General features: G+C 44.0%; 1 pseudogene; it reads left to right on the top strand.

Annotated features, from left to right (window-relative positions):
* The first annotated feature begins 8,365 nt into the window (after window positions 1-8,365).
* Window positions 8,366-8,894, top strand: LOC124615665 (annotated as a pseudogene).
* The last annotated feature ends 1,699 nt before the right edge of the window (window positions 8,895-10,593 follow it).

Raw genomic sequence — 10,593 nt, 5'->3', positions numbered from 1 at the left:
CATTTCCTGTCGATCTCATTTTTGAGACGTCTGTATTCCTTTTTGCCTGCTCCACTTACTGCATTTTTATATTTTCTCCTTTCGTCAATTAAGTTCAATATTTCTTCTGCTACCCAAGGAGTTCTACTAGTCCTCGTATTTTTACCTATTTGATCCTTTGCTGCCTTCACTACTTCATCCCTCAGAGCTACCCATTCTTGTTCTACTGTACTTCTTTCCCCCATTCCTGTCAATTGTTCCCTTATGCTCTACCTGAAACTCTGTACAACCTCTGGTTCCTTCAGTTTATCCAGGTCTCATCTTCTTAAATTCCCACCTTTTTGCAGTTTTTTCAGTTTTAATCTACAGTTCATAACCAATAGATTGTGGTCAGAGTCCACATCTGCCCCTGGAAATGTCTTACAATTTAAAACCTGGTTCCTAAATCTCTGTCTTACCATTATATAGTCTATCTGATACCTTCTAATATCTCCAGGATTCTTCCATGTATACAACCTTCTTTCATGATTCTTGAACCAAATGTTAGCTATGATTAAGTTCTGCTCTGTGTAAAACTCTACCAGGCGGCTTCCTCTTCCATTTCTTAGCCCCAATTCATATTCACCTACTATGTTTCCTTCTCTCCCTTTTCCTACTCTCGAATTCCAGTCAGCCATGACTATTAAATTTTCCTCTTCCTTCACTACCTGAATAATTTCTTTTATCTCATCATACATTTCTTCAATTTCATCATCTGCAGAGCTAGTTGGCACATAAACTTGTACTACTGTAGTAGGCGTGGGCTTCGTGTCTTATCTTGGCCACAATAATGCGTTCACTATGCTGTTTGTAGTAGCTTACCCGCAGTCCTGTTTTTTTAATTCATTATTAAACCTACTCCTGCATTACCCCTATTTGATTTTGTGTTTATTACCCTGTATCCACCTGACCAAAAGTCTTGTTCCTCCTGCCACCGAACTTCACTAATTCCCACTATATCTAACTTTAACCTATCGCTTTCCCTTTTTAAATTTTCTAATCTACCTGCCCGGTTAAGGGATCTGACATTGCACGCTCCGATCCGTAGAACGCCAGTTTTCTTTCTCCTGATAACGACATCCTCTTGAGTAGTCCCCGCCCGGAGATACGAATGGGGGACTATTTTACCGTCGGAATATTTTACCCAAGAGGACGCCATCATCATTTAACCATACAGTACAGCTGCATGCCCTCGGGAATAATTACGGCCGTAGTTTCCCCTTGCTTTCAGCAGTTCTGAGAAACTTAATGAGAATTAATAATTAAGATAAAAAGAGCCGCCCTTAAAAAGAAGGTCGAATTTGGTATTATAAGCAAGACAATAAATGAAACTGTGCACTCCAGTAACAACTCATGCAGGGCGTGGCACACGAAATGAACCCACCCAACATATAAATGCGCGCCGTCACACATGCGACGCCTTACGGCAGCCTACTAGGAAGATGAGACAGAACTTCGCGAATAACAGATTAAATAAAGAAGCAAATTCAGCAATTTTATAGGAGTGCACACGCAACTTTTCTGCGCAGAGACAGAAGCGGGATCAATAACCAGAAGTGTGATATGGAACAAGACGTGAACCTCGAACAAACAACCATAAAACTACCGAACTAAACAGTTGCAGTACTGGCACAGGAAATATTAATTATAACTACAGTTACTACCGATGCTCGGCTCCGTCGTATCCGATAACCCAAATCGGAAGCTCACCTGATATATCAGTACAACGATCCAGGAAAGACAGCGTGGAGCCGACACAGCATCTTCTACATCTACATCTATAATCCGCAAGCCACCTGACGGTGTGTGGCGGAGGGTACTTTGAGTACCTCTATCGGTTCTCCCTTCTATTCCAGTCTCGTATTGTTCGTGGAAGGAAAGATTGTCGGTATGCCTCTGTGTGGTCACTGCGTGAGATATATGTAGCAGGGAGCAATATACTGTTTGACTCCTCGGTGAAGGTATGTTTTCGAAACCACCAAAAGCCCGTACCGAGCTACTGACCGTCTCTCTTGCAGAGTCTTCCACTGGAGTCTATCATCTCCGAAACGCTTTCGCGATTACCAAATGATCCTGTAACGAAGCGTGCTGTTCTCCGTTGGACCTCCTCCATCAACCCTATCTGGTACGGATCCCACACCGGTGAGCAGTATTCAAGCAGTGGGCGAACAAGTGTACTGTAACCTACTTCCTTCGTTTTCGGACTGCATTTCCTTAGGATACTTCAACACATCAACGGTCCACCGTCCGCCTCTAGGTCCGTTCAGTCACTGAAGCAGACAACACGCTCCTTCCCTTGGCAGGCGCCCCACAGGTACAAAGGTTCACCGCGGCCCGCAGCCGAGGTAATAATGGTTCACAATCGAGGAACCGGCCTGAGTTTCTCGTCCTGGGATTGCTGCTACGCTCAGAGCCGGTGACTGTTGACTGCCGAACTTTTACTAGCTGTCAAGTGCCAGCACACTAATCGCCTCCCCGCCAAGTTCCAACCCGGCCGCCTCACCTCAAGCGAACTGTTTCACCCTCCCGGTCTCTCCGTCATTGCCCTCGCGCCTCCATCTCCGTCCGAACCACGCCCTCCTAACGCCATGATGTTTTACTATAGCTCCGGTCACGTGTACTGACGGGTGGCTGCTATGGCGCTGTTGCCAGATCGTGAGTCACAAGCACTTCATAAGTCACATGCACCTCTGTTACTCATCGTAGTAGTTTCTGCTTTGTTCAAAATCAATTTAATTGCTCGTTTTTGAGGTGAAATGGTGATTTAGCCTACGTCAGTCATATCGTTATGTAGCAATGATGTGTACATTGTGTGAATTTAGAAAACATTGTTAAAGCCCTCCTGTTCAATTCGTTATCTGAATTCTCTGGAGTGGAAAACTTTTATAGATAACATTAGGTATTACAAGTCTATATGAAGTGTAAATGTATGTAAATCACTGACAAAGCGCATATCAGGGTGAAAACTACTATAACTACTGGAATTTCAAGCAAACTAGCACGCTAACGAAAACGCATAGTTGCTCAAATCTAGCTGTGTTCAATTCCTAATGGTAGTATTCTGACTTTTTTTTTTGTTACATCTGTAAATTATTTACTGTTTTTAAAGAAAACCAGTCTTCGCTGACCCCACATGCATAGTCGTCAGCCTGGCTCCTTTCCCAACAGGTAGCTTACAGCCCCACTTTGGCTTGAATTCTACAATAAGTACTTTACTGAATGGTTCTGAGTATCCTGAGTGTCATCCAAATAGAGTATAGGTCTCATATCACTTCCGTATTTAAATCTTATATCGCTTAACAGAAGTCTCGCAGACCTATCCCATCCAGTAAAATTTATTTTTTTAATGAATTTTTTCTCAGCTTTTCTGACGTCAGGTAATCGCCATTATTGTAAAACTGATGGAATCTCGGCCTGACAACGTCTTTCGATAAGTTGTTTGATTTGGTTAAAGAACTATGTTATTTAATATTTTTCCTTGGAGAACTGAACGTAGGGGATTCTTTTCTTCCGACACATGCTTTGGATAGTTCTTGTTCCAATGCCACAAGCTGCTGCACAGATAACCCGTACGTCAGCAAAGTTTTTTCTTAAAATGGTTGCTTTTCTTCCGTAACGTCCGACTGCGTTTCTCTGATATCATCGCTATCCATTATGCCCATTTTCCGTAAATATTTCCTATGGAGCATCCGTGTATACGCTAACAGGTCACCACCATTGTCTAGAAGGTATTTTAAATATTTATAGCAAATGTGCATTGTGGAATTGCTTTGACGCCAAAACTCAGTTGCCATTTTCAGTCACATTCTTCCTACTGTCGAAGTAAGCCTTGTTGGAGCAGCTTCGAAATCCTACCCACATTGTTGTTGTTGTGGTCTTCAGTCCAGAGACTGGACTGAAACACCTCTCTATGCTACTGTAGCCTGTGCAAGCTTCTGCATCTCGCAGTACCTACTGCAGCCTACATCATTCTGTATCTGCTTGGTGTATCCATCTCTTGGTCTCCCGCTACAATTTTTACCCTCCACGCTGCCCTCAAATACTAAATTGGTAATCCCTTGATGCCTCAGAACTTGTCCTACCAACCGATCCCTTCTTCTAGTCGAGTTATGCCACAAATTTCTCTTCTCCACAGTTCTGTTCAATACCTCCTCATTGGTTATGTGATCTACCCATCTAATCTTCAGCATTCTTCTGTAACACCACATTTCGAAAGCTTCTATTCTGTTCTTGTCCAAACTATTTATCGTCCATTTTCACTTCCATACATGGCTACACTCCATACGAATGCTTTCAGAAATGACTTGCTAAAACTTAAATCTATACTCGATGTTAACAAATTTCTCTTCTTCAGAAACGATTTCCTTGCCAGTGCCAGTCCATATTTTATATCCTCTCTACTTCGACCATCATCAGTTATTTTACTCCCTAAATAGCAAAACTCCTTTACTACTTTAAGTGTCTCATTTCCAATCTAATCCCCTCAGCATCACCCGATTTAATTTGACTACATTCCATTATCCTCGTTTTGCTTTTGTTGATGTTCATCTTATATCCTTCTTTCAAGACATTGTTGATTCCATTCAACTGCTCTTCCAGGTCCTTTGCTGTCTCTGACAGAATTAGAGTGTCATCGGCGAACCTCAAAGTTTTTATTTCTTCTCCATGGATTTTAATTCCTATTCTTTTGTTTCCTTTACTGCTTGCTCAATATACAGATTGAATGACATCTGGGATAGGCTACAACCCTGTCTCGCTCCCTTCCCAACCACTGCTTCCCTTTCATGCCCCTCGGCTCTTATAGCTGCCATCTGGTTTCTGTACAAATTGTAAACAGCCTTTCGCCCCATGTATTTTACCCCTGTCACCTTCAGAATTTGAAAGAGAGTATTCCAGTCAACATTGTCAAAAGCTTTCTCTAAGTCTACAAATGCTAGAAACGTAGGTTTGCCTTTCCTTAATCTATCTTCTAAGACAAGTCGTAAGGTCAGTATTGCCTCACGTTTTCCAACATTTCTACGGAATTCACACTGATCTTCCCAGAGGTCAGCCTCTACCAGTTTTTCCATTCGTCTGTAAATAATTCGTGTTAGTATTTTGCGGCCGTGACTTACCGATAATTCGGTAATTTTCACATCTGTCAACACCTTGGGATTTGAATTACCCACATAGCACTGTGGAAAACAAGAATTGCGCGAAAATCTACACGCCGTCTCGCTAATGTCGTTCCTCTGGATCTTGAACTAGACAACTACGGGCGCTCAACACTGCCATTTTCGAATGTTAGCTCTAGGCGAGACTAGGCCCATATGCGGCATCAGCGCGCTTGCTGGCACCCACCAGTGCGTCTGACCAGAGCTATAGACACCATGGCGTGACGTATCGACCGCGCAACGGTTCAGTCCCTCTAATCACAACTGAATGAAAGGAGGGTTTCTTACCATATGCATTTCACTTTTATTATTTGCAAGGCGTCTTCAGTGGTAAAACTCGTAGATGAAGGCCTACATGTGTTTTACTTTCTGTTTTGCAGCTATTCTACTTTCTGCCATACGAAGTTTTGTTTCCGCAGCACTAGGATATGAACAGTTTTGTTCAGTTATGGTTAGACGGATCTAAAGTGTTAATTATCAACATGACATGACGCGAAACTGAGGACAACAGGAAAAGAAAACAAATACACTGAAATGACAAAGGAATTGGTATAGGCATGCGTACTCAAATACAGCAAACAGAGAGAGAAATGTTCAAATGTGTGTGAAATCTTATGGGGCTTAAATGCCAAAGTCATCAGTCCCCAAGCTTACACATTACTCAACCTAAATTATCCTAAGGACAAACACACACCCATGCCCGAGGGAGGACTCGAACCTCCGCCGGGACCAGCCGCACTGTCCATGACTGCAGCGCCTTAGACCTCTCGGCTAAACCCACGCGGCTCAAATACAGAGAGAGATATGTAAACAGGCATAATACGGCGCTGCGATCGGCAACGCTCTGTATAAGAGAAGAAGTGTCTGGCGCAGATCGGTTACTGCTGCTACAATGGCAGCTTATCAAGATTTAAGCGAGTTTGAACGTGGTGTTATTGTCGGCACATGAGCGATGGGAGAGAGAATCTCTGAGGGAGCCATGAAGTGAAGATTTTTCCTGTGCGATCATTTCGCGAGTGCACGTGAATATCAGGAATCCGGTAAAACATCAAATCTCCGACATCACTGTGACCGTAAAAAAAAACTTTCAAGAAGGGGGCCAACACGACTGAAGAGAATCTTTGAACGTAACAGAAGTGTAACCCTTCCACAAATTACTGCAGATTTCAATGCTGGGTCATGAAAAAGTGTCAGAACGAAACATTCAACAGAACATCATCGATATGGGCTTTCGGAGCTGAACGCCCGCTCGCTTACCCTTGATGACTGCGCGAGACAAAGCTTTACGCCTCACCTAGGCCCGTCAATACCGACATTGGACTGTTGATGACTGGAAACATGTTGCCTGGTCGGACGAGACTCCTTTCAAATTGTATCGAGCGGATGGACGTGTATGAGAATGGAGACAACCTCATGAATCCATGGACCCTACATGTCAGCAGGGGACAGTTCCAGCTGGCGGAGGCTCTGTAATGGAGTGGGGAGTGTGCTGTTGAAGTGATATGGGATTCCTGATACTTCCAGATACGACTGTGACAAGTGACACGTACATAAGCATCCTGTCTGATCACCTGCATTCATACACGTCCATTAGGCATTCCGACGGACTTTGGCAACACAAGGACTATGCAACACCACACACGTCCATAATTGCTACAGAGTGGCTCCAGAAACACTCTTTTGAGTTTAAACACTTCCGCTGACCATCAGACTCCCCAGACATGAACATTATTGAGCATATTTGGGATGCATTTCAACGTGCAGTTCAGAAGAGATCTCCCACACCCTCGTGTTCTTAACAGATTTATAGACAGCCCCGCAACATTCATGGTGTCAGTTCCCTCCAGCACTACTTCAGAGATTAGTCAAGTCCATGCCACGTCGCGTTGCGGCACGTCTGGGTGCTCACAGAGCCCCGACACGATATTAGGCAGGTGTAGTAGTTTCTTTGGCTCTTCAGTTTCCTCTTAACTGGTTTTCGGTTTACAAGGCTATCATTAAACTTAAACTATGATCGCCTTGTAAGACGCTAAAAACTGGTTGATGTAATAATACTATAGAACATTTACAATATTATGTCTTTTCGTTTGTAATTTTTTTACTTTATTTGATTTTATTGATTTATTTATTTTTGCACGTCGTCAGTCTTATTATTGATTTGACGAAGCCTAAGTTGACATCCTCTTTTGTGCGAACCTCTTCCTCTCAGAGTAGGAGTGAAGCCAATGTCTTCAATTGTATGTTGGATATGTCCGCCTGCTTAGGTGGATGGTAACGTTCTTGTTTCCCATGCAGTGGGCCCGGGTTCGTATCTCGGCCGGCTTGGAGGTTTTCTCTCCTCGTGGACTGGGCGTTGTGTTGTCCTCATCACCGGCATGGAAGTCGCCCAATGTGTCCTCGACTGAAATAAGACTTGCACTTGGCGGCCGAACTTCCCCGGATGGAGCCCGCCTTCCAACAATGCCATACACTTATTTCATTTTTTATATGTTGGCTTACATTTCAAGCTCTGTCTTCTTACCCTCTACAGCTCCCTCTGATATCACTAAAGCTATTCCCTGATGTCTTAACACATATATTATCACCCTGTCTCTTCTTCTTTCAAGTGTTCTCCATATGTCCCTATTCTATACATCAGTAGACTACAAAATATTAAAACATTTAGGAAGTCTGATCAGAAAAACTTAGAACTTGTAAAAAAAACGTTCAGAGTCATTATCAGGAAACCCAGTAACTAATCAGGGCGTCACCGTCAATTTAGCGAAAAGAAGTGCTAGCTCAGAACTGGCGCTGGTGTGCGGTACACTGCTTTAATGTTTTTTCAAGTTATACAGATATGAAATGACAGACACGGACGTCAGTGAGAGCGTAGAGGTAGGTGGAAACATGATATGCTTACAAAGAGACGGCCCGGAAAGTGGATTTTTGTATTTAAATTATGCGAAAATCAGGACTCAGATACCAGTAAGCCAAAGCTGACCCACACAACAAAATTTCTGTAGATAACTGACTTTGAAATGTTGTGAGAAACTTCAAGTCGCCAAAAGTAAGGTTGTTTTTCACAATGGCGCATGTGGCTCAATCGAATTCTTGTGTTTAAACGGGAGGTGTATTGTGTCCAAAAGATTGGTGTTGAGAAAGCTCTTTGTATTATACATTGTTAACGCTTGGATCAGACCGCTAGGCTTGGTGAAATGTCGGGGATCGCCATAGGACGTCTAGCGGAGCGGAAAGCCTGGAGGAAGGATCACCCATTTGGCTTTGTAGCTCGACCAGTAAAGAACGCAGATAGAAGCTTAAATCTGATGAGCTGGGAATGTTCCATACCTGGGAAGAAAGGGACACCTTGGGAAGGAGGTCAATATGAACTAAGAATGATCTTCAAGGATGATTATCCTTCTAGCCCCCAGAATGCAAATTTGAACCACCGTTGTTCCATCCCAATGTCTATCCTTCAGGAACAGATTGCAGTTCACTTCTTGATGAAGACAAGGTATGGCGACCAGCGATAACAATCAAGCAGATTTTGTTTGGAATTCAAGACTTGTTAAATGAACCGAATATAAAAGATCCTGCTCCGGCAGAAGCATATACAATATCCTGCCAAAATCGTTTGGAATATGCGAATACGCGAAGAGGGTTCGTGCACAAGCTCGTGGCAGACCTCACAGGAGTCAGATGGTTACTTCAGTCGATGATTTGCTACATATTAAGAAAGACTGATTTATTTCCAATTAAACTGAAATGTAACTATTAAAGAACTTGTTCACTCTTATATTCCTTTGACTTTTCAAGAACTTCCGTTGGCTGTACCTAAAATTTAATTTTTTTATGTATCTGTGTGTGAAATAAATGTGTTCTCTGTAAAATGCTTGAGAAGTAGTTGCTAATTGGTATTAGCCCTTTTTTAATCATAAACTTAAGATGTTATTTAGAATGTCAGATGTTAATAGAACTACTCAAATATTTTACCAGTTGTAGAGTGCTTATCTGAAATACTGCGTACAGTAATAGTCTTATTTTTTGACTGATTAGAATGAAATCGAGTTTTGGTTATTTTGTGTAAGGAAGTGGAACAAAAATGTGAAGGAGGTTTTAATCCACAACTTATGCAGATAAATTGCTGTTAATTATTTGAATTTCTTGTATTTATTTTGACTTTCATGTTGTCAGTGTTAAAGTTCTTACATGTGGGAAAAAAATCGATGACGTTGGAGAAAGGTAAGTGGGTAATCACTGGATCGCTGGTTCGAATCTTGTTGCGATCTCTGTCTTATTTTTTCGTTCATTCGAATACCTACATCACTTAAATTTCATCGAGTATAGGCTAATTAACACATACACTCCTGGAAATGGAAAAAAGAACACATTGACACCGGTGTGTCAGACCCACCATACTTGCTCCGGACACTGCGAGAGGGCTGTACAAGCAATGATCACACGCACGGCACAGCGGACACACCAGGAACCGCGGTGTTGGCCGTCGAATGGCGCTAGCTGCGCAGCATTTGAGCACCGCCGCCGTCAGTGTCAGCCAGCTTGCCGTGGCATACGGAGCTCCATCGCAGTCTTTAACACTGGTAGCATGCCGCGACAGCGTGGACGTGAACCGTATGTGCAGTTGACGGACTTTGAGCGAGGGCGTATAGTGGGCATCGCAGCGACGCACGGATGCACGCCAAGACCGTAGGATCCTACGCAGTGCCGTAGGGGACCGCACCGCCACTTCCCAGCAAATTAGGGACACTGTTGCTCCTGGGGTATCGGCGAGGACCATTCGCAACCGTCTCCATGAAGCTGGGCTACGGTCCCGCACACCGTTAGGCCGTCTTCCGCTCACGGCCCAACATCGTGCAGTCCGCCTCCAGTGGTGTCGCGACAGGCGTGAATGGAGGGACGAATGGAGACGTGTCGTCTTAAGCGATGAGAGTCGCTTCTGCCTTGGTGCCAATGATGGTCGTATGCGTGTTTGGCGCCGTGCAGGTGAGCGCCACAATCAGGACTGCATACGACCAAGGCACACAGGGCCAACACCCGGCATCATGGTGTGGGGAGCGATCTCCTACACTGGCCGTACACCACTGGTGATCGTCGAGGGGACACTGAATAGTGCACAGTACATCCAAACCGTCATCGAACCCATCGTTCTACCATTCCTAGACCGGCAAGGGAACTTGCTGTTCCAACAGGACAATGCACGTCCGCATGTATCCCGTGCCACCCAACGTGCTCTAGAAGGTGTAAGTCAACTACCCTGGCCAGCAAGATCTCCGGATCTGTCCCCCATTGAGCATGTTTGGGACTGGATGAAGCGTCGTCTCACGCGGTCTGCACGTCCAGCACGAACGCTGGTCCAACTGAGGCGCCAGGTGGAAATGGCATGGCAAGCCGTTCGACAGGACTACATCCAGCATCTCTACGA

The sequence above is a fragment of the Schistocerca americana genome, chromosome 5 (assembly GCF_021461395.2).
Source record: "Schistocerca americana isolate TAMUIC-IGC-003095 chromosome 5, iqSchAmer2.1, whole genome shotgun sequence".
NCBI classification, from domain to species: Eukaryota; Metazoa; Arthropoda; class Insecta; order Orthoptera; family Acrididae; genus Schistocerca; species Schistocerca americana.
The sequence above is the reverse complement of the archived record's forward strand: the minus strand, read 5'-3'. Positions and strand labels throughout refer to the sequence as shown.